We start from the raw sequence: 27290 nt of genomic DNA on the forward strand, positions 1-27290 counted from the left end.
ATGTCTGAGGTAAGTGGTACTCGTAGGTTCGGAAGTGGTTTTTCAAGCCACCGAAAGCCTTTAAGGAGAGTAATTTCAGGGTAGATAAGGGATGGACAGATCGTGCCGAAAAGGAGTGGATGCCGCACAGGTATACTTTGGTGGTGGATGCTCGTACCTTGAGTGAGTTTCTACGATAGCAAACGAAGGATGATACGGTGAGAATAACGAAAGAATGGAATTTTATGTTCGCAGAGAGGTCGAAGGATTGGAAGCCCTTCCAGGCAGTGCAGTAAGAATTGAGAGTTCGAGGGGCGATCCCTAAGAGGATAGTTTGCTGGGCCAGCTGGAGATAGCGATGGAAAGGATGATTCAGAGGAACGTGAGTTCCGAATAGGGAGGTACCGTGCAGGGGTTCGGTCTTGCATCTGGTGCCGAGTTCCTGAATTGAAAGCGAGAGAGAGAGAGTCAGCTATCTCATTAAGGTGGCCTGGAATGTGAGCAGCTGCGCGGATGAATTGATGTGAGAGAAATCCATTTAAGGCGGCAGAGGAATTTCATGATGGATTGGGATGAAGACCTTCCTTTGTTGATTATATGAACTACTGCATGGATGGCCAAATGGATAAGGACGGTTTTTGTTTCCAATTGTGGCCCCAAAGAGAAGCAGCAACGACAATTGGAAATATTTCTAACAAGGCTGATGACTGGTTGGCGAGAGGGATTGGAGAGAAAGGAGGCCAAGGGGCCGCAAACCATTGGCCTTTGTAATAGCCTCCGAAACCGACTGAGGGGGCTGCGTCTGTGAAAAGCTGGATATCCTCAGTGTCAGAGAGGAGGTCATCGTAGAAGAGAGATATGCCATCCCAGTTGGCCAAGAGAAGCTCCAAAGCCTGAGCTCGGATTTACAGTTGGCTGAAGGGCTTACGTGGTGGTAAAGAGAGGGCACGGAAGAGGTGAGGTCGAGAAGGTAGACCGTCCTTGAGGAATGATATGCATGGCGTAATTGAGGTGGCCGGGCGGAGAGAGAAGTTCCCTCTTTGTGCGAAATTTGGCAGAAGAATAGATAGAGATATACATCTGGATCCTGTCGATTTTGTCGCGAGGCAGGGAAGGGGAGAAATTGATGGAATTGAGGGTGATCCCGAGGAATTGGATTATATGAGAGGGGCCAGTTGTTTTGTCCATGGCAAGGGGTACCCCTAGTTTTCTAAAACGGAAATATGTGTGGAGGAGGCTCTTGCAGGTGGGGTGTGAGGAAAGTCTATGGTAAGGAAACCGTCAAGAAGGTGGACGAGAAAAGGAAACTTATAGTTATTCGACGGGATCCAGCCGAGAGCCTCTGCTAAAGTACCGAAAATGTTTTGGGCTACTCCTACGTCCGAAGGTAAGGCGGACTGCGAAGAACTTGTTCCGCCAATGAACTCTGAAGAGGTGCCAGAGGTCTGAGTCAGGAGGCATAACTTTAACGGCACTGGAGATGTTGACCTTAGCGAGCCAGGCGCCCAGACAGACCGCTATACCAATGGGATTGATGTGGTATGCAGGGAATGGGGAAGAGTCAAGTGGGCCGATCATGAAACCATTCTCGACTTTGGATGCTAGCAAGGAATCAACGGACTGGGGATCGGCGGTGGCAGATTGCAAATTTTTGCAAAAGACGAAGGAAGGAAGTGTGCACGGGCCTGGTGAGAATCCGAAGGAAAGGCCGTCGAGTAAGATGTGGGTGGAAGAGGGGTCGGGGTGACGGAGCAGGCCGAAAGCAAGAGTGGGGATGTCGATGGGGGTAGACGGAAAAGCCAGTATTCTTTTGGGAATGCTGAAGGTGGAGCGAGCATGGAAGGGCCGGCGGGGGCAGGCAGAGCGAGCGAGCGAGCGAGCATGAGCTTCGCCGCAGAATCTGCAAATGTGAAGGAAGCGACGAAGGGGAGAGGTACGTGTAGAGGAATTGAAGATGTTGGAAATTTGTTGGCCTCTGATCATCACGATGGGGCGACCGCGAGCGTCTTTGGACCGGGAAGGTTTGAAGACCTGGCGGGAGAATAAATGCTGTGGGGGAGAAGGGGCGAAGTCAGGGTTGGGCTTGCGGACGGTATCTGGGCAAAGATTTGATGAATGTGTCCAAGAGGAACAGAAGTCGAAGGAAAGAGCTTGGACACCGGTGAAAGTGCGGCAGTAAAGCTCAATGTCGAGGGCTCCCCAGTAGGTGCGCTGGTTCCATTGGAGTAGGCGGCCAGCGGCCTCGGCCAAGAACTGCTTATGGTAATCGTAGAACAGGGAGCCCTCGAAAAGGACAGATAGATCGGGGATGCTGTGCATGTAATCGTCGAGTTCCTGACGACGTTGGTCGTCAGGTTACCACTCACCCTGGGTCGACCGCCCTCTCGAATCTTTATTCTTGTTAGCCTTCTTTATCTCCCTAAGGTGCTCCGAAATTACCACTAATTCCATATCCTTCGATCCTCCTTCTCAACCCTGCTTATCCAACATCTCCATCTTATCTTCCAACACACTGACCTTCTATCTCAAGAAAAGCAAAACCAACCAACTCGGATCTGCCACTCTCATCTATTATTTCATTCCGTTTTATTTTAATGTCATTTCAATGTAGTGAAATACCATACCATGTCATAGTGAGGGGGAAGTCTGAAAAATAATCCATTTAATTTATTCTAGGGATAAAAAGTTGGTTCTTCAAAAATGTATGTGGAGGTAAATAACAAAAGTCCCACTTTCAGGAAAAACCATGGAGAGAAACCCGATTCGTGCAAATAAGCTTGAGGGAGTCTAGCACACAAAACCATAAGGGGTGCCTGCCCATAAGCAGAGAAGGAGCACATAGAAGGCACTGTGTATAACAAAACATGGACCCACTCACTCAACTACACATACCATACAGTATATTGCAGTATTCAGTAATTGTATTCCAAAACTGTGTAAAATCAAAAGCTGTAAAAAAAAACATGTTATGCAGGGTTAACTCTTAACTTTGTCATTTTATGCGCAACCAGATGTATAACTGGAGTCAACATTTAATGGTTCTGGTGACGCAAACCCTACAGTGGCCTAAAATACCCACTAATTTCAAGCTGAATGAAAATTTGCCTAAGGCAAACTTATTCTTGAAGACAATCAATTTCCAAGAGCTTTTTTCAATGGTTGGTTGTTTTAGACTCATACTTTTTAAATTGAGGAACATTTCCAACACTGATGACTGAAGAGCTTTAGACACAGAATGCAGGATTGCCCTGGTTATAGCCCAGCTAGGGTTAGGGTTAAAATTTCGAAAACACATAGACTCTTTTTATGCTCAGTGCTGAATTTTGTGTCTCAAGAGAACATTATGACAAGTGATGTTTTGGTCCTACTGTACCCGCAGCTTTATTTTTTGGAGACTTTTGGCTGCCTGTGTTGTATATTGCAGAGTTCAGTAATTGTATGGAGCCATGGTAGCTCATACAGCAAGGGCGTCAAGCTCTTAATGGGAAGGTCACAGGTTCAATCCCAGGTAGGGGCAAGCGATGTAGCTCCAGGTCCACTCAGCCTCCTTTCCAAATGAGTACTGGGGGTTCATCCTTCCAGGGGTAATAGGCCGGCCAGAGCTTGAAGCTGACCAAATCACCTCCAGTGCCAGACTGTTCAGAAACATGATGGTCCTTGTCCTCCATTCCCCCATGGGCCTTTATGGCATGAAAAGGAGACCTTACCAGTCTACCAGTAATTACAGTGCCTTGCGAAAGTATTCGGCCCCCTTGAACTTTTCAACCTTTTGCCACATTTCAGGCTTCAAACATAAAGATATAAATTTTTTATTTTATGTGAAGAATCACCAACAAGTGGGACACAATTGTGAAGTGGAACGAAATCTATTGGATTTTTGAAACTTTTTTAACTAATAAAAAAATGAAAAGTGGGGCGTGCAAAATTATTCGGCCCCTTTACTTTCAGTGCAGCAAACTCACTCCAGAAGTTCAGCGAGGATCTCTGAATGATCCAATGTTGTCCTAAATGACTGATGGTGATAAATGGAATCCACCTGTGTGTTATCAAGTCTCTGTATAAATGCACCTGCTCTGTGATAGTCTCAAGGTTCTGTTGAAAGCGCAGAGAGCATCATGAAGACCAAGGAACACACCAGGCAGGTCCGTAATACTGTTGTGGAGAAGTTTAAAGCCGGATTTGGATACAAAAAGATTTCCCAAGCTTCAAACATCCCAAGGAGCACTGTGCAAGCGATCATCTTGAAATGGAAGGAGTATCAGACCACTGCAAATCTACCAAGACCTGGCCGTCCCTCTAAACTTTCAGCTCAGACAAGGAGAAGACTGATCAGAGATGCAGCCAAGAGGCCCATGATCACTCTGGATGAACTGCAGCTGAGGTGGGAGAGTCTGTCCATAGGACAACAATCAGTCTTACACTGCACAAATCTGGCCTTTATGGAAGAGTGGCAAGAAGAAAGCCATTTCTCAAAGATATCCATAAAAAGTCTCGTCTAAAGTTTCCACAAGCCACGTGGGAGACACCCCAAACATGTGGAAGAAGGTGCTCTGGTCAGATGAAACCAAAATCGAACTTTTTGGCCACAATGCAAAACGATATGTTTGGCGTAAAAGCAACACAGCTCATCACCCTCAACACACCATCCCCACTGTCAAACATGGTGGTGGCAGCATCATGGTTTGGGCCTGCTTTTCTTCAGCAGGGACAGGGAAGATGGTTAAAATTGAGGGGAAGATGGATGCAGCCAAATACAGGACCATTCTGGATGAAAACCTGTTGGAGTCTGCAAAAGACCGGAAACTGGGACGGAGATTTATCTTCCAACAAGACAATGATCCCAAACATACAGCAAAATCTACAAAGGAATGGTTCACAAATAAACGTATCCAGGTGTTTGAATGGCCAAGTCAAAGTCCAGACCTGAATCCAATCGAGAATCTGTGGAAAGAGCTGAAAACTGCTGTTCACAAACGCTCTCCATCCAACCTCACTGAGGTCGAGCTGTTTTGCAAGGAAGAATGGGCAAGAATTTCAGTCTCTCCATGTGCAAAACTGATAGAGACATACCCCAAGCGACTTGCAGCTGTAATCGCAGCAAAAGGTGGCTCTACAAAGTATTAACGCAAGGGGGCCGAATAATTTTGCACGCCCCACTTTTCATTTTTTTATTAGTTAAAAAAGTTTCAAAAATCCAATAGATTTCGTTCCACTTCACAATTGTGTCCCACTTGTTGGTGATTCTTCACATAAAATAAAAAATTTATATCTTTATGTTTGAAGCCTGAAATGTGGCAAAAGGTTGAAAAGTTCAAGGGGGCCGAATACTTTCGCAAGGCACTGTATATTCCAAAACTGAGTCAGATTAAAACTTGTAAAAAAGCTTGTTCTGCTGGGTAAACTCTTACATTTGTCATTTAATGTGCAACCACATGCATAACTGTAGTCAGCATTGAATGGTTCTGGTAATGCAAGCCCTATGCTGGCCTAAAATACCCATTCATTTCAATACCATTTTTATAGCATTTTTTCACCTGAATGAAAATTTGACTAAGGCAGATGCATGCTTGAAGATTCAATTTCCAAGAGATCGTTTTAATGGTTTTGGTTGTTTTAGATTCATCTTGTGGATTGAGGAACATTTTCAAAACTGATGACTGGAGGCCAGAGACAGAATGCAGGATTGCGCTGGTTAAACTGAAGGTAGGGTTAGGGTTAAAATTTCTTATCTACAGTACTTAGACATTTTTTACACTCAGTACTGAATTTGGGGTCCCAAAAGAACTTGAGGACAAGTGATGTTTTGGTCCTACAGTATATGCAGCTTTACTTTTTGGAGACTTTTTGCTGCTTTTGTTCTATATTGCAAGATTCAGTAATTGTATTCCAAAACTGAGTTGGATCAAAAGTTGTAAGAAAACCTGTTTTGCTGGATAAACGCTCTTCCATTTGTCACTTAATGTGCAATCACATGCAAAACTGGAGTCAACATTGAATGGTTCTGGTAACGTAAACCTTATGCTGGCCTAAAATGCCCACTCATTGCAATAGCTTAATTTCAGCCTTTTTGCAGCTGATTGAAAAGTTTGCCTAAGGCTAATGGATTCCTGAGTACAATCAATTTCCATGAGCTCTTTTTAATGGCCTTGGTTCTTTTAGACTCATACTTTTTGGATTGAGGAACATTCTCAAAACTGATGACTTGGGGGTTACAGAGACTGAATGCAGGACTGCACTGGTTAAACTGAAGGTAGGGTTAGTGTTAATTTTGAAACTACTGTTTTGAAACATAGACACTGTTTAGGTGATGTTTTAGCCCTCTCAGATTCTTTTACAATGGTTTTGGTTGTTTTTGACCAGGGGTGGTCAACCTACTTTTTCATTTGCCAGTCCAGCGCGATCTATCAGTGTGAATTTGAAGCTCTGATATAGAAAAACAGACCGTGGGCACATCAGTACAATAACGATACCATCACTAAAATGACAGCAAATAAAAGCAAGTGACTCATGCTACAGTGAACAAGTAATGTCAATGATATTTTTATTTTGTCCTTGCAGCTTGACATTCAACTCATTCAGCAGTTCAGTCAAGTCTGTGAGGAATGCAAAATCCAGAAGCCACTGGTCATCCTCTAATTGGTCATATTCACCATATTTAGATGACTTAAGAAACTCTTTGATTTCAGGCAACAGCTGTCTAAACCTCACCGAAAGTGTTTGGTTTTTAAATCTCCAAACAGCAAGTGAGCAGCCACAGCAAACACTTTTGTATTACTTCTCTATCCCTGAATGACTTTTTGTGTTTAGCTAGGACGTGGCTCACACAGAATGATGCGATGATTGCCGCTTTCCATCTTGTCTTAAGCCTCGTGAAAACCGACCACCACTAGTTGAGATTTTAATTTTTCCACTTTCTTTTCCGTAACTTGCTATTAGTGGGAAAGTCCACATCATACGTTTTGTGTGCAGTTCTGAAATGTCCCTTTTTCACGTGATTTGAATGCAAAAGTACCAAAAGAATCATGCTGTAATTTTCGGTCTCTTTGCTTCATCATTTTCACTCAAACGCTACGACTATCAAAAAGGCAATCAAACTTATCAAACTGTTGACGAATTTGTCATGGTCAGTCTGTTTCGCTCCACTATGCACTGTTGCGAATATGGGGTTCGTGCGGCAATAACCAAGAGAACGTTCTTGGGTAGCACACACAAAACTATTTACGGAGCCTTTTTTTCCAGTGTCAGCCAGCACTCAAGAAAGAGACTTTTACAACCCATTCAACAAAGGTTAAACACACAAGAGCAATAAAATGGATGACATTATATGCACACATCTGAATGAATTTTTAGGCTATTGGAACAAGTAGTCAGATAGCTCATTTATTTTTGCCAAACATTCTTGCAATCGACTGGCAAGCACTCTGCGATAGACTGGTTGGGCACCCCTGTTTTAGACTGATACTTTTTGGATTGAGGAACATTATCAATACTGATGACTAGAGGCCTGCAGAGCTGGTCAAACCCCAGCTAGGGTTAGGGTTAAAATTTCAAAACTCTTAGTTTTAACGCTCAGTGAAGAATTTTGGTCCCAAGAGAACTTTAGGACAAGTCTTGTTTTTGGTCCTATCTGCAACCTTTTTTTTGGAGACTTTTGGCTGTCTGTGTTGCATATTGCAGCATTCAGTAATTGTATTCCAAAACAATTGTAGGAGGGCTACAGAGAAAGAATGCAGGATTGCCGTCTTGAAACCCCCAGCTAGAGTATACTGTATGACTGAACTACTGAAAAATTGACTAGAGAAAGAAGAGTGAGTGAATTGTCTAGAGTGTATAGGCATATAGCTACAAATATTAATAGATTCAAATTCTTTGCCTGAAGTATAAAAGGTCTGCATATCATTGTTTGATGTGTAATTCATTTTTACAAGCTGTAGTTTGTTCAAGCTTTTGAACAAGGATTTGTAGTAAAAATAATCTTATTTTTTTCTCCTCAATAGTATGCTGTCTCTGTGCGTTTTACACATTGCAGAAAGTGGTTGGAATTTTTGTATTAAATATAAGGACTGCAGAACATCTTTCTGGATATTAAATTGAAGGTGAAAAGATGAAAGTGCCAAACCAAATTTCCTTAATGACAATGTATGCAGTTCTGCAAAGGCCTGACATTGGTCAGTATCAGATCAAGTAGTTTCTTTGTTTTTATGTTGACAGTTTAATTTCCATTAGTTTTCTTTCTGTCAGGAAATCTTAAGGCATGGCTAACAGTTATAAACTACAGCATTATCCCGTAACCTCTTGTTTAAATGAATTAGTACAGTATGTTTAGAATTTAACAAGTCATATTCAATATACAGTAACTCAGCAGCAAAAACAACACATAAAGAAGAAAAAACTGAAACAAGAACAAATATTTACTGTATAAAAATGTTAAGGCAGTAATTATCCATTTAAAACAATTCTACTGTATATAATTATTTGTTATTGGAGATAACAAAGTGCTCAGTTTCCATAAATTTCTCAAATCTGTTTATGATCTTTGGATTAGATCTGGTATTCATCTGTCTCCAATAAATTACATATTTTGCTTTTAACAGTTGTTATGGACCACCACAGTAACTTGATAATTTGGTGCTCATTCCAAAACGCTTTAATGTACAAAAACTTTTGTTTTTAAAAGTCTCCTTTTCACTCTTTAGAATATTTGGTCTTCCTTTTCATGCTATTTTTGGATGGTTCCAATGCACATGCACATCTCCAGTTCTATCAGAAGATGATCTAAAGAATCATCAGATGCCTGATTTGCAATAGATGAGCCAGAGGATAATGCTGTGGGAGCAAAGCTCATGACCAAATAGGGAGTGCCATCATCAACCATGGTCATGAATACTTATTGTTGACCATGGATTTTTTTTTCCAAATGGCCAGAGGAATACCCAGGACAAACCAGGAAGCTTATACAGTAGCCAAAGCCAAATGCTACCCCTGCAATTCGATAATTAATTTTTTATGAGGAATTTCATGGAACGTCTTCTGACAATATGCCCTCTGTGTATCCAATATTGTTGTCACTTGTTCAAAGAATACAAAGAAGTTGAGCATTTAGTAGCATCAGAACAGTTTTTGCTAGTTGCAGCAATTAGGTGGTAGAAGTAAACTTTTTTTTTCATGTAGAACAAATCGTTACACTAAGTAGCTCAGTATAATTTTCCTTTCCGCTACAGTGCTCAAATGCCAGGACCTGATGCAATTTAAGCTGATTCAGATTTACTGCAGTCTGTGGATGGCATTCAGTGCCCCACTGATCAAACACAGCCAGTCCCTGTTCTACGGAAGGAACTCCAACTGCTGAGTTTTTGAATTCAAACATTTAGCAGCAAAGTACTGAAAGTTCTTTAATTTCATAGGAAAAGTGAATAATCTGCCTACTGCAAACAATTTGAAGCATTCATTATCAATGGGTCAGTTAACAAAATAATTGCAACTGGTATTGCATTTAAAAGGAAATGCCATATGACTTCTTATCTTGTCACATGTTGAGAAGATACAGAGCTGTTATGACTTATGAAGACATTAATTTAAAAATATGGACAGAATCACTGTGAATGTGCAATGTAAAACCAGGCTAAAAACAGTCAGTTAAGTAGACCTGGCTCACAATTTAAAAATAATACTTTGAAAAGAAAATAAGTTAAGTATCAATCAGATAAGAACAAAAAACATAGAAGACACTTGGTCACCATGAATTAGGTGTGACAACCCTGCCATAATAAATAATATGATAGGACACATGGTGACCACAGGGCAAAGAATTGTTTTAATTGCAACACAACCAAAAGAGAAGGATAAATATGTGCAACAGAAACTACAACAAAGATATGGTGAGTAATTTTGAATTTGGGGATGTTTTTAGACATGGGTTTAAGGTCGCAAAGGAACAAGTAATGTAATAGGTTTATTCCATGCTGAAAAGAGAAGAAAGAAAACACAACGTTTTGGCCTGTGGAGCCTTCTTCAGGTGTGTCATCACTGACCAGGTAAACTTCAGGTCAGTGAGTATTAGAGTTACTATGGTTTCTAAAAGATCCAAATACACAGTTTATTATTTGTGCAAAAGTAAACTTTTGTGTAGTTTTTACTAAGGAAATTAGTATAACACAGCTAAATATCAAGAACAGAAAAGCAGTACCCATAACAAACATAACACCTGAAACATATCCCTCTTCTACAGTGTTAAAAAATCTTTCTTTTAAAGTAAAGTATCATATTCTGGGAAATGAGCCAGAACACGCATGAACAAGGTTTAGATTAGGTCAATTTCAAGGTTTAGATGAAGAGATACCTGGGCACTGTATACTGATATATATATACAGTATATATAGATTATACATACTTTAGTGGTATTTTAACTCTCAGAAATTGGTAAAGGGTTTTTTAAATGTCAGATTTCATATTAGAACAAGTGTATTCTGCTTGCTTATTAAACATCTAGCTCTGTTCCAACTAAGGAAGTAAATAAGGGTGAACTGATACCATCTTTCTTACTGGAATTGTATAGCTATAGTACAGAGTCACTTAATGAAGGCAAAAAGCTCAAGTCAGGGCTTTCTTAAAGAACACAAATGTTTTTATAAAGAGGAGGACTACTTGGGTTACTACATGTAACAAAGCGTATGACTGGATACTGCAATGACAGTGCTTACCAAGCAGGAACCTAGAAGTGTCCCTTATACTAAAAGAGAAGCAAAATAATTGCAGACAAATTACTGCAAGATTAATGCAAGAAAGCTCTGAGGTAGTTCTTGGTCATCAGTTATTGTATAAGTGGGCATGAAAGACTGTAATATGTACATACGTTTTGTGTGGGGCATAAGATTAATCACATCACATGAAAGAAATCCTGTTTCCTTAGATACACTGGCGATATGATTTTCTATGCAAATGCTCATCATTGGTTACATACAGTAGTTCAGAAAGACTATTATTGGTTGTTATTTCTTATAATAGCACTTTACTTTTCATCTCCCTACCCTGCATTCTTCTCTCCTTTCGGTCCAACGCCCTTAGTTTATTGTTTTACATTGAAATGATTATAGTTTCTCCCTTATATCCTTGAAATCATAGTTTCTCATATCTTCACCATGGATTTAGGGATTTGCAGAATCTCTACATGCACTTTCTGTTGCGTCCATTCTCTTCTCTCCTTTGCAGTGTTTCCAACATGTGCTGCTGGTCCAATTCTATATACAGGGAAACCTACATACCTCTGAGTAACTTTGATTTTTTGTATACAGTACCTCACCACTTAATTTGATTAATTAATCATTTATAGTGATGTCAAATAAAGTAGAATTTGACACAAAAGATCCAGGTAACATTGGGTTAGTGTCTTTGGTTTGCCAAAGAGAACAAGAAGTAAAACACTGTGATTGAGTTCCATCTGTCTGCAAATCAAAAACATCAGCAACATTTGGTTTGTGGAGGCTGAAAAGACATTTTCAACTCAGATTCACAATTTGGCATTAGTTTTAGAGTAGCTTGTCCAGTGGAAAGTTTTTTACTATGCAGAAACCAGTTTCTAAACGCCTATGCCTCTGTTGGTAAAGTAGGAATATTTTTGAGGGGACATACAATATAAGGGTATCTGTGGACTGTAGGTGGTCTGGATTCAGGATCCCCCTGTTTTTGTTATCTGTTTAGAGTGGCATTAGTGTTACTTAAGAGACACAGGTCACTTAGCATGTCGGCTGAACAAAGAAGTAGAATCTGTTAAGGCCAGTATTATTTCATCTGGTATTTGCTCAAAATCAATAATATGAGTGAATTTACAGATCGATAAATCAATCCTTTACCAGTAACTCTACCTCAAATAAATCGGTAAAGAAAAGTATTGCACATTAGGATCTTCTGACACAATTGCTTAAATGCTAGTATTAATTTATTTCTAAAACAGTCTTAATAGATCCAGAATAGTAATAAAATAAAACATTCATTATCATAATAATCCTTACACTAGCAATTTCCTAGATACATCACTCTAAGTGCTTTACAAGTAATTGGGACTCCCCTCCACCACCACCAATGTTTATCACCCACCTTGATGAAGCGATGGCAATCATACTGCTGTCCCAGGGCGTTTCATTTTAATGACCGAGACAGTCAGGATTTCGGTTTTTGGATGGTACAGTTTTTACAGTATAGTGCCCCTGTCACCATACTGGGGCTTAGGACACATAGAGACCACATGGTGAGCGCCTCCTACTGCCCCCACTAACACCTCTTCCAGTAGTAACCTTAGCTTTCCAGGATGTCTTCCATCCAGTTACTGGCCAGCCTCACATTTGCTTCAGTAAGTTGCCAGTTGTTGCAGGGTGATATAGCTACTTGTTATATAAGTTATCTGAGGACAATTTTGATATGGACATATGTTTAAGTAACCAATCAAAAATGAAATGACCAAGATGTTAAGATTAATTTTAATAGTAGTTTACATATTAAACGTTTTCATATTATCATGCCTTCCAATTTGTCCTCCTGTAGATGCTGAAAACCTGACGTAAAGATGTGGGTGTCTTAAATGCCTCTGATATCACCCTTGTAACTACAAATGCTTACCACTATTATAACGCTCAAATTATAATTGTAAAAAATTGGAATATGTAATATTCATTCATAAATGTCATCAATGGGCCTGACTGCCTTATTTCAGGACGTCTGACGTCTTATTGTTCCTCAATGTTTTTCTCTTGATCAGTAGGCTTCACATTTACAATTTCTTTTTTTACTCTTTTTTGAAAGGATTTGTCCCTCTTGGACCATGGGGACTTTTCCTGTGTTGATAGAGGGATGTTCTACTAAGGTGGAATTTCTCTAATGATGACCCAGTTTAATTTTTCTTTCTGCATTTGTATACTGTTGTTCAAGGACTAAAAGGACCCTACCTCATTATGATCACTGGGGTTACTTCAGGTAAAGTCAAGGTTTTGTCTGTGTCTAGGAGGCAGGTCTCCGATATCTGAGTCACAGTACCAATTACTGTAGGGCACATCAACACAGAGAGAAGATGAATAATACATGCAACATAACTTAAAAAAAAATATTTTAGCCACAACTAAAATCCTGCGAGGGTTTCATCTATTGCAGCAATTACAACTTAGAGATCTCAGAGACTGCTTCTTGGGGCTTCTCTTCTCTAAACTCCAAAGTTACTGTGATTTCTGAGGCTACTTTATTTGTTACTTTATTGTCCTCGCAAAGAGTTTCTCCATGACCTCAGTTTGTTGCAAATAAAGGGCATGTATAAATTAAATGTATTCCCTGTTTTCACAGTCTTTTAGGTTGTACGTATTGTGTACAGCATACTTTAGGTAGGAGACAGGCCAGTGAAAGGCACACCAAACATCATTAAATAATGTGCCAAGTGCCACTTTCATTTGATGTATGACTTGCAAGTCAGTATAGTAGGAAGTTGTAATGAAGTCATTATTTTCAGGTGCCAGCATCTGGACACAGCTCATGTAAAGTGATGGGTCAGCTACAGCCTATTCTGGGGAAGAGTCTGCTAGACATCAAGATCAGAAGAAAAGCCAACATGCAAGAGTGTTGTTTGGAAAAATATGGGTGTTGTATATCCTCAGTCTGGAGATTTGTGTAGTAAGAGGCTTGGGTTCTTTGCATCAGTTAGGACTCTGTGGCACTTTGACATCAGTTAAACACTGATATCAAAAGGAAAACACTTCTTGACTATTGTGTTGTAGCAATGATCATGAAAAAAGTCATGATCTTCTCTAGGTATTTTCCAAGATTTTTCTGAAGGAATAGAAAACTTTTCAGCCTATACAAAATAATGTTACAATGTGTTTTTATTTTTTATTATTTTATTATTATTTACTTGAATAAAAAATACAACTTGATTTTGAATACAGTAGTATCAAAATTATAAAAGTAGAAATGTATAAATTACTCTTCTGCAATTTTTTCCTGCATTACAAATGTTATTTTTTCAGATTTCTATGGTGACCTACTGTAGGTGCAGCCCATTTTTTTATCCTAGTTAATTTTATTAAATTGTATAATACATAGTTATTTCATTACAACCATGGTCCTGCTCCACAAAAAGGAGGGTAAAGTGTAGCATGGGGTTCTTTGGACACACTGTTATAATGTTATAAATAATCCTTACTTATACTATAGTTCCTGTTTTTGTTTGGTGTTCTGTTATATTCCTTTAAAATGTATTCCCTGTGTAATAACTTGATAAGACTACACCTTTTTGGAATTCAGGGGAATGGGAAGGGATGTTAATATTTCTTTTGATTATAATCAGGTGTTTGAAATTAAAGCAGGAGTTGTGCTTAAATTCTTGTTTCGAAACAATGTATGAATTGAACATAACAAGGAAACTGACTATTAGGAATCAATTAGACAGAAAAAATAAGCAGTGTCTTTTTCAAAACAAATTTGAACATAGATAATATACAAATTATTTATTTAACAGAACGTTCATAGTAAATCAACAAGAATAGTAGTATATATGAATTATGCCACTGTACAAATACCTGAAAAGTTCTGCACAAAAAAATTAGAGAAATCTGAGTGGATTTGTCGGAAAGTTGTCCAATCCCCTTCTGCGGGCTTGGCCTAGCCTCATCCCATAGTGCAGAGACATTCATTGCTAGTATTGTTGCTGAGCTTGGCTTCCCACTCAGTTTGTGTAAAAGTTCTGACTCAATTCCAGTCCAATGTGCTGAGAAGGGAGAACTAGAAGGGAGAATATATAGTGTATTCAGATAGTAGCAACATTTTCCTTGTGCAGAGAGAAGTTATCTACAGATGATCTCTTGGCCTGGCATTTTGAACCAAATTTCAATTTCCTGACTTTCAAAATGGTGGTTGCAGTCATGTGGTCAGTTCTTTTTCTGGGTTTAGAATGAGAGACCAGGACAAAATGAGCAAGGATTTTGGCTCTACAATACTTTTAATTGTCCAGTAATCAAGACTGCTGATCGGTTGTAACCCAATCAGAAGCAGTGTTCTTCTCCACCCAGAAGTTTCTCATTGGTGGGCCTCCTTTAGATGACTGATCATGACCTGCAGCTAGGATCATCATCAAGATGCAGTGATCTCTGTGCTGCAGATACAGAGATGCTGACGGTCACTAACTGTAACGACTTAAACTCCACTTTACAGTGTCCTAGTTTGTGTAAGACTCAAGACATTATTCTGATGAAAGAATACCCTTTCAATAGTTTTTTATTCAACATAACATACAAATGTTCACATTAGAATGAAAATAACTTACATTGCCGTTTCAGTCCTCTGCTCTTCCATCTTGAATATGAATTAATTGCAATTCCCCTCTATAACTGATCAACTAGGCCAGGCACCATTGATAAGGACACAGGCATCTTATATATTACATTATTTTTAATATATGTTTTGTCATTTGGCACCAGAGGTGTACAAGGTGTCAGTTGTTAAAGTATTATGCAGTCATATCATTATTTTTATACAGTATTTTTTTTTTGGTGTTGTTTAATGAATTTCCTGTTCTACCTTAAATTATTCTATCGGAAAACAATGTTAAGATTGTTTTCAAAACTGGGTTTTAGGAGATGAGAGGTTTTTATTCTAGAATATTTAGTGCAACGTATTATATCAGTACAGTAGGTTTCATAAAATATCATGGTCATCATTTGTGTTCCAAAATGTTCCAAATTTGTGTTCACATAATCAGCTTTGTAAAGTCGTATGTAAAGTAATACAACATGTTTTAATCAGTTTATTTTTTATTTTAAAATTATTTTCATTTCTAAACTTGTGTTTCGTGATGTATAGGATTTCAGAACATTATGTTAAAACAGAACACAGGGAAGCTACAGCACATTAGAATAACAATATACAAATTACAAAACATTCTCATCAGGTATATATGTAGTTATTTTTTCATGCCCTCAAATTAAGTGTAAATAAAAAAAATAACTTAGGAAATAGAATGAGGAAGAAAAAAAGCATAATATTGAGGTGACAAGGACACAGATTAAATTCAATTCACTCACTGTCAATTGCAAATTACAAATGCAGTACTTGGTACTACCCCCAAAGTCACATGAAGGCATGACCCTCAATTTATACCTTATGTAAAAGGTATACCTGATGAGTATAAGTCTGTCAATATTGTACTAATTTATTGAGAAAGAAACTATATTTCTGTCTTCATCATTAGAATAATACACAGAGTATCACGCATGAAACTCAAATGATTTCAGACAATAAAAGCCTCAATTCAAAATCATTAGTTTTGTTGTCTTTTTTTATAGTGTCACTACGGGAAAAAAAGTCAACAATTCTATTCCCCTGTATTTCTTGTCATTGGAAAATAAACTACAACATTTGTGAAATTACATTCACAGATGATTGACTCTAAAATGATAGGGGAAGTTGCATAGCTCTAGAAGAAATAAATTGCTTCTGTCATGGTAACTAAACTACTTTGGTCAACAAAGGTTTCCATTATAGAGATGTAGAACTAAGATTTGACTTTAGTTTGTCATGGTTAATCGCAGTTTGAGTCTACAACCACAATATTTTTCTATATTTAGAAGTCCTGTCCACCACACATGATCAGAACACCCTAGAACCAGAGCAGATACCATACCATCACAGCTTTACTAAATACCCTATACTTGTAATAATCAACTGCTTAAGGTGGAACAAAGCAGTGGATCTATGAGGTGAATGTGAAACCTTGTGCAGTCAGGGAGTCAGCTGGCTAAGGAAACGGACAATGTAGGCAGAAAACAGTGTCGTGAAACTTTCGCATTGACAAGTGTGGTTTGGGCAGGTAAGGGAAGCAGGCAAACAGTTCAGAGCAGAGGTCAGGACGACGTGGTCAAGACGAAGCAAGGAACACATTCAGGAAAGCATGGTAGGGAAGCACATAGGATATATTGTTGTAAATAAACAAGCAGGGTCTAAGCTGAGTAACACAGAGGAAGTAACAAGCCAAGGAGTGACCCAGAAATGAAGTCGAGACAAGCAAGGTTAGGAATCAAAACTAAATACAAGCTAAGGAAAACAGGATTTTAGACTTGAGAGATGACAGAGCCCAGGGCATTGTCAGACCAGCCCGTAAATAGGAACAAGTAAAGGTTTATTCCATGCTGAAAAGAGAAGAAAAGAAACACAGTTTCTGGAGAAAGACCTCACACCACCTGAGTGCCCACTCTGCTTCTCTCCTGCTCCCATCTCCTCTACACTCCCCTGCTTTATTAGATGCTGACTTTCCTCTCTTTTTTATTGCCATTAATTGTAATTTGTGTATTTTCTAATATTGCACTGTATATCTAGATTTTTTCCATGTGTGTTTATACATACCTGTATTGTATAAACTTTGTGCCTGACAAGAGTTTTTGGGTGCATGTAAATGCTTTAACAAAGTGAACATACAGTGCCTTGCGAAAGTATTCGGCCCCCTTGAACTTTTCAACCTTTTGCCACATTTCAGGCTTCAAACATAAAGATATAAATTTTTTATTTTATGTGAGGAATCACCAACAAGTGGGACACAATTGTGAAGTGGAACGAAATCTATTGGATTTTTGAAACTTTTTTAACTAATAAAAAAATGAAAAGTGGGGCGTGCAAAATTATTCGGCCCCCTTGCGTTAATACTTTGTAGAGCCACCTTTTGCTGCGATTACAGCTGCAAGTCGCTTGGGGTATGTCTCTATCAGTTTTGCACATCGAGAGACTGAAATTCTTGCCCATTCTTCCTTGCAAAACAGCTCGAGCTCAGTGAGGTTGGATGGAGAGCGTTTGTGAACAGCAGTTTTCAGCTCTTTCCACAGATTCTCGATTGGATTCAGGTCTGGACTTTGACTTGGCCATTCAAACACCTGGATACGTTTATTTGTGAACCATTCCTTTGTAGATTTTGCTGTATGTTTGGGATCATTGTCTTGTTGGAAGATAAATCTCCGTCCCAGTTTCAGGTCTTTTGCAGACTCCAACAGGTTTTCATCCAGAATGGTCCTGTATTTGGCTGCATCCATCTTCCCCTCAATTTTAACCATCTTCCCTGTCCCTGCTGAAGAAAAGCAGGCCCAAACCATGATGCTGCCACCACCATGTTTGACAGTGGGGATGGTGTGTTGAGGGTGATGAGCTGTGTTGCTTTTACGCCAAACATATCGTTTTGCATTGTGGCCAAAAAGTTCGATTTTGGTTTCATCTGACCAGAGCACCTTCTTCCACATGTTTGGGGTGTCTCCCAGGTGGCTTGTGGCAAATTTTAGACGAGACTTTTTATGGATATCTTTGAGAAATGGCTTTCTTCTTGCCACTCTTCCATAAAGGACAGATTTGTGCAGTGTAAGACTGATTGTTGTCCTATGGACAGACTCTCCCACCTCAGCTGTAGTTCTCTGCAGTTCATCCAGAGTGATCATGGGCCTCTTGGCTGCATCTCTGATCAGTCTTCTCCTTGTCTGAGCTGAAAGTTTAGAGGGACGGCCAGGTCTTGGTAGATTTGCAGTGGTCTGATACTCCTTCCATTTCAAGATGATCGCTTGCACAGTGCTCCTTGGGATGTTTGAAGCTTGGGAAATCTTTTTGTATCCAAATCCGGCTTTAAACTTCTCCACAACAGTATTACGGACCTGCCTGGTGTGTTCCTTGGTCTTCATGATGCTCTCTGCGCTTTCAACAGAACCTTGAGACTATCACAGAGCAGGTGCATTTATACAGAGACTTGATTACACACAGGTGGATTCTATTTATCACCATCAGTCATTTAGGACAACATTGGACCATTCAGAGATCCTCGCTGAACTTCTGGAGTGAGTTTGCTGCACTGAAAGTAAAGGGGCCGAATAATTTTGCACGCCCCACTTTTCATTTTTTTATTAGTTAAAAAAGTTTCAAAAATCCAATAGATTTCGTTCCACTTCACAATTGTGTCCCACTTGTTGGTGATTCTTCACATAAAATAAAAAATTTATATCTTTATGTTTGAAGCCTGAAATGTGGCAAAAGGTTGAAAAGTTCAAGGGGGCCGAATACTTTCGCAAGGCACTGTACATGGCTGTAGCTACAGCATATTCCCTAAGGAACAAGTAATAGGTTTATTCCATGCTGAAAAGAGAAGCGAGAAAACACAATATTTTGGCTATGAAGCCTTTTTCAAGTGTGAGAAAAACAGGGCAGACAGCAAAGATTAAATAGCATAGAAGAACAAAGCTGGGAGAGGGGCAGGGAGGCCACTCAGGAAGTGCAAAGTGGAGAGGTGTGAAGGAAGGTGTGAAGTCAAAACCTACATGAGAAGAGAGAAGATAACATGAAAATAAATCGGTCATTGAGAGAAGGGGAACAGTGTGAACTTAGTTTCAGGATGAGTTTAGTTTCTGTTTTTTTTCAGCTAGGGGGGTTGAGAAACCCTTCATTGAGAGACAGAGATCAGTGTGATCATGGTCATCTGAGGTGAAATGAGAAACTATCGGCTTGGAGAAATCTCTAATCTTCACAACCTTAACATGTTGACTGAAGCAGTCTCCTAGTCTCCTTCCAGTTTCCCCAACGTAGATAGCTGGGCATGTATGCAGGAGATACAGTAAATGAGGTTGCTGGAAGTACAGTGTGTCACCTGGGTGATCTAGAATTGACCTGAGGAGCTCTGAATGAGCGTGTTGTTAGATATGTCTTTGCAGGTGATGCAGCGAGTTCTGTTGTAGGGGAAGGTGCCTGGTGGGGATGATTGCTGAGTGCGGTCAAGGGAGCTGTGAACCAGAAGTTTATGTAGATTGGGTGGTTGGTGGTATGAGATGATTAAGCGGTTAGAAAAAAGGGTACTGATAGAGGGATAGCCCTGTAAAATGGAGTACTTATTAATGGTCCTGGGGATAGAAAGTGTGTTAGTGTGGTAGGGAAGCACCAAAGGAATGTGGTTGTGAGACTGGGAGTTCCTGGTCGAGTTGATCTGAGGACTGTTTTTGGTCCGGGTGAAGGCCCTATCGATAACATGGGTGGGGTATCCTCTGCTGATGGGAAAAAATAATAAATTTTGAGTGCTCAGTTCTGGAAATCCATGTCGTCACTGCAGAGTCGACATATGCTGAACTGAGAGAGTTTTTGGTGTGAGTGGGAAGAAAAGAGCTGTACAGGAGCTGTGTGAATCTGTGGGTTTCTAATAGACCGAAGGATGAGTGTCGTGGATGGTTAACAGATACATTTAGTGGTGGAATATATGTTAACTGTATATTTGAGGGACAGGTGAGAGTTAGTGAGTTGATGCAAGAAGTGCTCTAGCTGGTCATTAGAGCATGTAGCAGTACCGATGCAGTCATCAATGTATTGCTTGTAGAGGTCAGGGACAAAGCCAGTATAGGAAGCAAAGAAGCATTCTTCTACCCAGCCAACAAAAATATTGGCATAGCTACAGGTAGGTCCCAACCTGGTGCCCATGGTGACTCCACTAACCAGCTGATAAAAAAAGGTTATTAAATGAGAATGCATTGAGTGTGAGAACCAATTCCGCAAGTCGCACTAGAGTGTGTGTGGGTGGATCAAGCACTGTGCCTTTGTCTAGCATGTGCTTGAGTGCTGTAAGACCATCATTGTGAGGAATGATGGTGTGGAGGGACGTGATATCCATGGTAAAATTGTAGCATTCTGGATCTGGAAATTGGAAATAATTGAAAAGTTGGAGGGCATGGTAGGCATCTTTGATATATGAGGGAAGCATTTCAAACAGAGGTCTCATAAGGCTGTAGAAAAAAGCAGAGATGATCGTAGTTGGACAATTGCATACTGAGATAAGGGGGCATCCAGGGGTGTCGGGCTTGTGAATTTGGGGAAGGAGATAGAATTAGGATACCTGGGGATGTTTGACGATGAGACGGTTCGCCTCCTGGGGGAGCTCCTTGCTGCTGATGAGAAGAGAGATGGTGGATACCACTTCCTTCTGGTAGTCAGTAGTAGGATCTTGTTGGATAGGATGGTAGGCAGAAGAATCGGTTAATTGTCTGGAGGCTTCCTTAATGTACATGTCTTTTTGCCACACTACAACAGCTCCTCATTTGTCTCCTGGTTTGATGACAATATCATTCCTATTGCAGAGAGACTGTAGTGCCTGAGTTTCTCCCTGGGTGAGGTTAGACCTGTGTTTCCTGGGTGTGGAAAGGGTCTTGGGAACTTGAATGTTACATAGGTTAATAAAGTATTCAACTGGTAGAAAATGGCTGGAAAGAGGAGGCCAAGAACTCTGTTTAGGATTGATATTGTTAATGGGATCAGTGACTGGGTTGTTGTCTGCTACCATTGAGGAGTCGTCGTCAGCAAAATTAGCTTTGAGCCAAATCCTGCGGTAAAAATGGTTGAAGTCATATATTGTATATTCCCTAATTCCTGAGTAAAACTAATAGAGTAGCACAATGTGTTTAATCCCTTTCATTGATAGTTTCCATGATTAGTTATCATCATTACAGAAATCCACAGAAAATGCCATTTATTATAATGCTCTAAGTAAATGAAAGACGTGTTGAGTGTCAGAAAACACCAAACACTTACCAGAATATGACTTCTCTGTAAAACATTTGATGTTTTGACTTGAACAGTTACTGGACTGGAAAATAAGTTGAACAGTGTATAAAGTCATGTCCTATTAGCCATTAACAGACAAGATTTGGGGATTTTAATCAGATCATGAATAATGAATATTTTGAAAGGAATTAATAAAGTAAGACTCAAAATCAATGATCTTGGTATTTTGTGCATTCTCCATCAATGTATAATGATCTCAGATAACACAGAAATGGGATGTGAAATGTAGATGATAAAATTACATTAGATTACATTTTTAACCACTTTATCCAATACATGGTTGTCAGGAAGTTGGAACCTTATACCAGCAAGCAACAGGCATAAGGCAGGATAATTTTGGACAGGATGCCAGTCCACCACAGAGGACACAAACATGAACATATACACACTTACACCAGTGCCAATTTTCCCAGAAGTCAAGTTTCCCTGCCAGTACAGTTCGTCTCTAGACTGAAAACTGGAGCACATGGAGAAAACCCACACAAACACAGATGGGGAACAAACTCAGGAATTGAACCCAGAGTCCCTGCACCGTGAGGCAGCAATGCTACCACTGCGCAACCATGTGGTCCATTTATACTGTATGTACCATATATATACAGTATATATTGTAACGCTTACGGCCGACAGGCACTGTGTAAGAGCCGGCGTACCAGAGCAGGTGATGTCACCGCCCTTCCCTGTGATATCAGGACTACAGCTACTGGGCTGTGGAGAGATCTCTATTTAGCTCACGGGGCTGGGTCGCTACAGAGAGATGCGGGAGTCCCAGGTTCGAGCCTCCAGTCGGGATGGGGCCGACCTGATGCGGCAAGGGCGCCCGCCTGAGCCCCCGTTGCGTTACAATATATTACACAAGGAAGGTGCCTAGAAAATTTAGACAATTGCAAAGACATACACATAGGAACTCGTATGTGAGAATGCTGTTTGTGGACTACAGTTCAGCATTCAATTCCATCATAGCCAGTCAACTGGTGACAAAGCTCAGGGGATTAGGTCTGTGCAACTCTGTCTGCAACTGGCTGCTGGACTTTCTTATCGAGAGACCACAGGTGGTGCGGATAGGCAATAAAACATCAACACCACTTACCCTGAGCACTGGAACCCCACAAGGCTGCTGTCTGAGTCCAAGGTTGTACTCCCTATTTACTCACGACTGCACAGCAAGACACAGCAACAACCGCATCATTAAGTTTGCCGATGACACCACTATAATAGGACTGATCAGTGATGATGACGAGTCCACTTACAGGGATGAAGTTGTACAGCTGCTTAGGTGGTGTCATAGCAATAACCTGGACTTGAACATAAAGAAAACGAAAGAGCTAATAGTGGACTTTCGGAGACACAGGCCACACACTCACAGCCCACTCAGTATTGATGGAACGGAAGTGGAAACAGTCACCAGCTTTAGGTTTTTGGGAATTCACATCTCTAAAGATCTAACCTGGACTGTGAACACGGACTCTATCATGAAGAAGGCTCAGCAGCGCCTTTATTTCTTGAGGTGCCTCAAGCAATGGGGGATGCCAATACATGTGTTGGTGAACTTCTACCGCTGCACTATCGAGAGCGTCCTCACCAACGGGATCACCGTGTGGTATGGCAACACCTCTTCGCGAGAAAGAAAGGCACTGCAGAGAATGGTCAATATGGCCCAGAAGATCATCGGCTGCGGTCTCACCGAGATTAAACAGCTCTATGAGGACCGCTGCCGTGGTAGAATTCTGTCCATCACAGAGGACAGTCACCACCCCGGGCATGAGCTCTTCACCCCACTGCCCTCAGGCAAGAGATATAAGAGCATACGGACACTTACCACTAGATTCTTCAATAGCTTCTATCCACAAGCAGTGAGACTGGCGAACACATTTAGCCATCCCCCTCGGACCACACCTACACCATCACCATCTACCTCATTGTAATTTATTTATTGTACGTCTCCAGTCATTGTTTACACGTTTGTATTGTTTACATTCAAACTGTCTGCATGTTTACTTGCACATTGTCTATTGGTTGTTTGTAAATTGTCTTGATGCACTGTTTGCACTTTGTTTTGTTTTTTTACACTTGTTTTACAATCGAGAGACTTTCTGTAAGTAAGAATTCCATTGTACCAGCACCGGTTACATATGGCAATAAAGTTCAAGTCAAGTCAAGGTAGTACAAATGTACAATATAAATATTTGATAGGGAACACAAAATGAGAACAATCAACCTCTGAAAAGGAATTTATATGGATTCATCACTGTCATTTTTGTGGGCAATTTGGGGAATCAATAAAAGCCAAAAAGATCTAGGATATGTTGTAAAACGTGCATCATTTAACCTAATGGAAGTAGTGTTAAGGATATAAAATGCACAAGTTAGACCTCAATTAGAATATCATTTGAATTGTTTTCACTGCATTTCCATTTCTAGTTGTAAACTTAAAACACCGGTGACTTTCAGGGATCTATTTTAAGCCAATTGTTTTTTATCATTGATATACATCATTTGATAGTCTTTCTCACACCTGAAGAAGGCTCCTTGGCCAAAACATTGTGTTTTCTTTCTTCTCTTTTCAGCATGGAATAAACCTATTACTTGTTCATTTGAAAGCTTGTATAGGTAGCTACCTAGTTAGATTTGCAGATGATGATACTGTTGATTATTTAAATTAAAAGCAAAAAGAATCCTGGTCTTAGGACTGTTAACAGAATTCAATATCTTTAGTCTAGAAAAAAGAGAAATATTTAATCCAAATATACTGTATAAAATCCTAAGAAATTTAGATGAAATCCATCTAGGGAACTATCTCAGGCCTTGTTGGTGAAGCAAGAACAGAGATATGAAAACTGAAAAGCAAAAGGAAATCAATTTAGTACAAAAAGTAGGAAATTCCAACAGGAATTGGACTTTCCAATAGGAAAAGTAGGACTTCCAATAGGGTGGTTAAGGCTCAGTGTACTCCTTCAGGAAATGATGAAATTACTGTATAGATTTACTTTACTACTAAATTACCAAACAAGCAAGATGGGAAGAACACATTCTCTAATTTTTGCAACCTTTCTCATGGTCTTAAAATTGTTAATATCTGAGACACATTTCAAAGAATGGTTGCCAGAATAGTTCAGGGATCTAAAGGTTATTCCACAGACAGATAGGAAAAAGAGACTAAGTCTCTTTAGTTTTGAGCAGAAGAGCTCACAAGAGACTTGCAAGCTTTGAAGATCATTCTGTATTCTGTAAGTGTCAATCCAAATGAATTACTCTTTGACACAAGTGATGTTAGGTGTCCGGCACATGCTACAAAGCCATGTTGCTGAAGCCAGTTCCTGGGAAATCTTCAAGAAATAGCCGGGTGAATTCTTCAGATCAATAAACCACCACCAGCCAAACAAGCACAATGGGTTCAGTGTCCTTCTCTAGTTTGAAACCTTCCTTATGTTTCCATATTTTTAGAAAATGTTATTACACTATTATTTGTGTTCTATTGATGAAGGTCCCATCAGTGGTGTTTGACATGTCTTCTTTTATCTAACTTCTATGGATTTGTAAAACCTAATATCATAATAAAGTCATTAAATGTTGTATTTTATAACATAATTTTCTGTATTTCTAATCATAGCAGGTCAGTATGATGATGCAGTGGTTAACATTGCTGGCTTGCAGATCTGGGGCTCTGGGATCAATTCACACCTGGGGTGCTTTTTGTGTGGCGTCTGAATACTTTTCTCATATTTGCGTGGGTTTCCTCCGGATTCTTCTGTTTCTGGTAGGTTAACTGGCTTCTGGGAAAATGTGAGTGTGTGAGTTTGTGCCTGTCTGCTCAGCAATGGCCTGGTGTCCGCTCTAGGGTGTATCCTGCCTTATGCTTGTTGCTTGCTAGGACAGGCTCCTACTCTCATGACTGTGAATTGGATTACAATGGCTAGAAAATGGATGGATGGATTCTAGTGATACCAATCTTTATTTTTAGATGAAGAATGGGCAAAACATTTAATTGCCAATGGTACGAAATTAGCCATGTTTCTAAATAAAAAGGAGCACTTTCATCACAAAAGAAGGCGGCATCTTTTTAAAGTGTATCTTCTGCTATTTGCCGTAGAGACAACATTGCAGGTACAGTATACTGTAGGTTTATTTTGTTACAGAATTCTTTACTTTTGGAGAAACCTGGGTACCTGCCCAGGGTTCTGAACCAAAATATTTTAAAACCCCTCATTCACCGTACAAACAAACAGAAGAACATTGAGTGCTTAAGGTTGTCCAAAAGCTTATGCAGTACTTAGGTTTTACTGTTGACACGTTCTGCACCGATAGCAGTACACTCTGCTTGAACTTCCAATTCTAACATCACCAATAACTAATATCACATGGCCAGTACCTACCAACAGATAACTGCATGATGGTAAAACTTAGCGGAATAAAATGAAATATTTGGAAAAAATAAATTTATTGGCCTAATCAAAATATCAACATTCTACGTATTGCAATTCATAGCCTTAAAATGCCATGGTAGTAACATAGTGTATATATTTACCCTTTTAAAGCATTTTACAGCAAATACTCCTACGGTACTGTATGTCTGTATTTAATTTGGATTCTTTCATCGGTAAATATCAGTCCCACAGGTCATGTACATTATTCTATTTGCACTTTATTTCAGTATTTTGTTTCGCGTAATTGAATGTACGTTTTCGATAACACTTCCCCCTTCTGATTCGATTATATGGCTATTCAAGATTCTTGAACTCCACTAAAATATACTAAGCAATCATTCAATTGCTGAAATGCACGTTCAACAGTGTTCTTTTAAAAAAAATCTGACATTGTGAACATTACCTACTGCATTCGTCTTTCCTTAGTTCTTTTTTTGCAGACAGCTTCAGTACTGTATGTACTGTATAAATCGATTGCACGTACAGAATTGTTTATGATGGAGCAAGGTCGATATTTAATGATAACCATAAGCAACAAAATAATATTCTAACATTTATTATTTCCGAATTGGGGCTTTTGCGCAAGCCCTGCATTTTCACCGAACCTTGATACACTGCGTATAATAAAAGAGTGCAGTTTCATTGGTTGGCCCTTGGCTCTGAACATCTGCTTGGGGGGGCAGCAAGAAGTACCTGCTTGCAAGCATGTTGAGCATTGACTGGGAAGGCGCACAGTTTATTGAGAAGAAAATAAACGTATTCTTACTTTACTCGACCACATATATAATTATATACTCTATTTATCAAAGCAGCTGGACATGGTTAGATGTCTGAACATTTACACCAATTATAATTCTTTCGCGGGATATAACACCCCGTTCATGAACCAGTGTCTCCCCATAATAGTACTTCAGGCTGCAACGTCTTAATCTTGTCATCAAGACTAAGAAACTGTTCGTTGCAAAAGATAGCTGTTTTAATTCAGTAAAGGATTGCAATCTAAAGTAAAAACCTATTAAAAAGGTACTACACCCCCGCATTCAGAAAAGGAAAAAATGCGCTGAGCATTACCTGATTGTCATTTGTAGGCGCTTTTCGGTTTGGAAACGACCTACAGTAGCTGTACGTGAATGAATTGAACTCAAAACTGGGAGGTGTTTTGAAACCGTCATTCCACGAGATATTACAACTGCAATGGTAAGGTTGTGATTCTTCTATTCCTTTTACGTGATAAAATCTTCCTTTTTTCTTAAAGTAACAAAAATATGCAGATAAAAAGCCAACCATTTCCTC

General features: G+C 39.7%; 1 protein-coding gene and 1 long non-coding RNA gene across 8 annotated transcripts in view; one reads left to right on the top strand and one right to left on the bottom strand.

The window, feature by feature from the left end:
- Positions 1-14526: 14526 nt before the first annotated feature.
- Positions 14527-27138, bottom strand: LOC107078225 (uncharacterized). Its single transcript, XR_001479180.2, has 3 exons — positions 27069-27138; positions 20849-20955; positions 14527-14736 (listed from the first exon to the last, which is right to left on the bottom strand). It is a non-coding gene; the product is annotated as an uncharacterized lncRNA (long non-coding RNA).
- LOC102696776 (pituitary adenylate cyclase-activating polypeptide type I receptor) overlaps positions 26693-27290 on the top strand; it is a 142871-nt gene continuing 142273 nt past the window's right edge. For 5 of the 7 annotated variants that reach the window (XM_069191203.1, XM_015354276.2, XM_015354279.2 and 2 more), the window contains exon 1: positions 26693-27194. The gene's annotated coding sequence lies outside the window, so the exon portion shown is untranslated. The remainder of the gene's footprint in view (positions 27195-27290) is intronic. The other 2 variants (XM_015354280.2, XM_015354286.2) reach the window with 1 other exon arrangement.

This window comes from Lepisosteus oculatus, chromosome 6 (assembly GCF_040954835.1).
Source record: "Lepisosteus oculatus isolate fLepOcu1 chromosome 6, fLepOcu1.hap2, whole genome shotgun sequence".
NCBI lineage: Eukaryota > Metazoa > Chordata > Actinopteri > Semionotiformes > Lepisosteidae > Lepisosteus > Lepisosteus oculatus.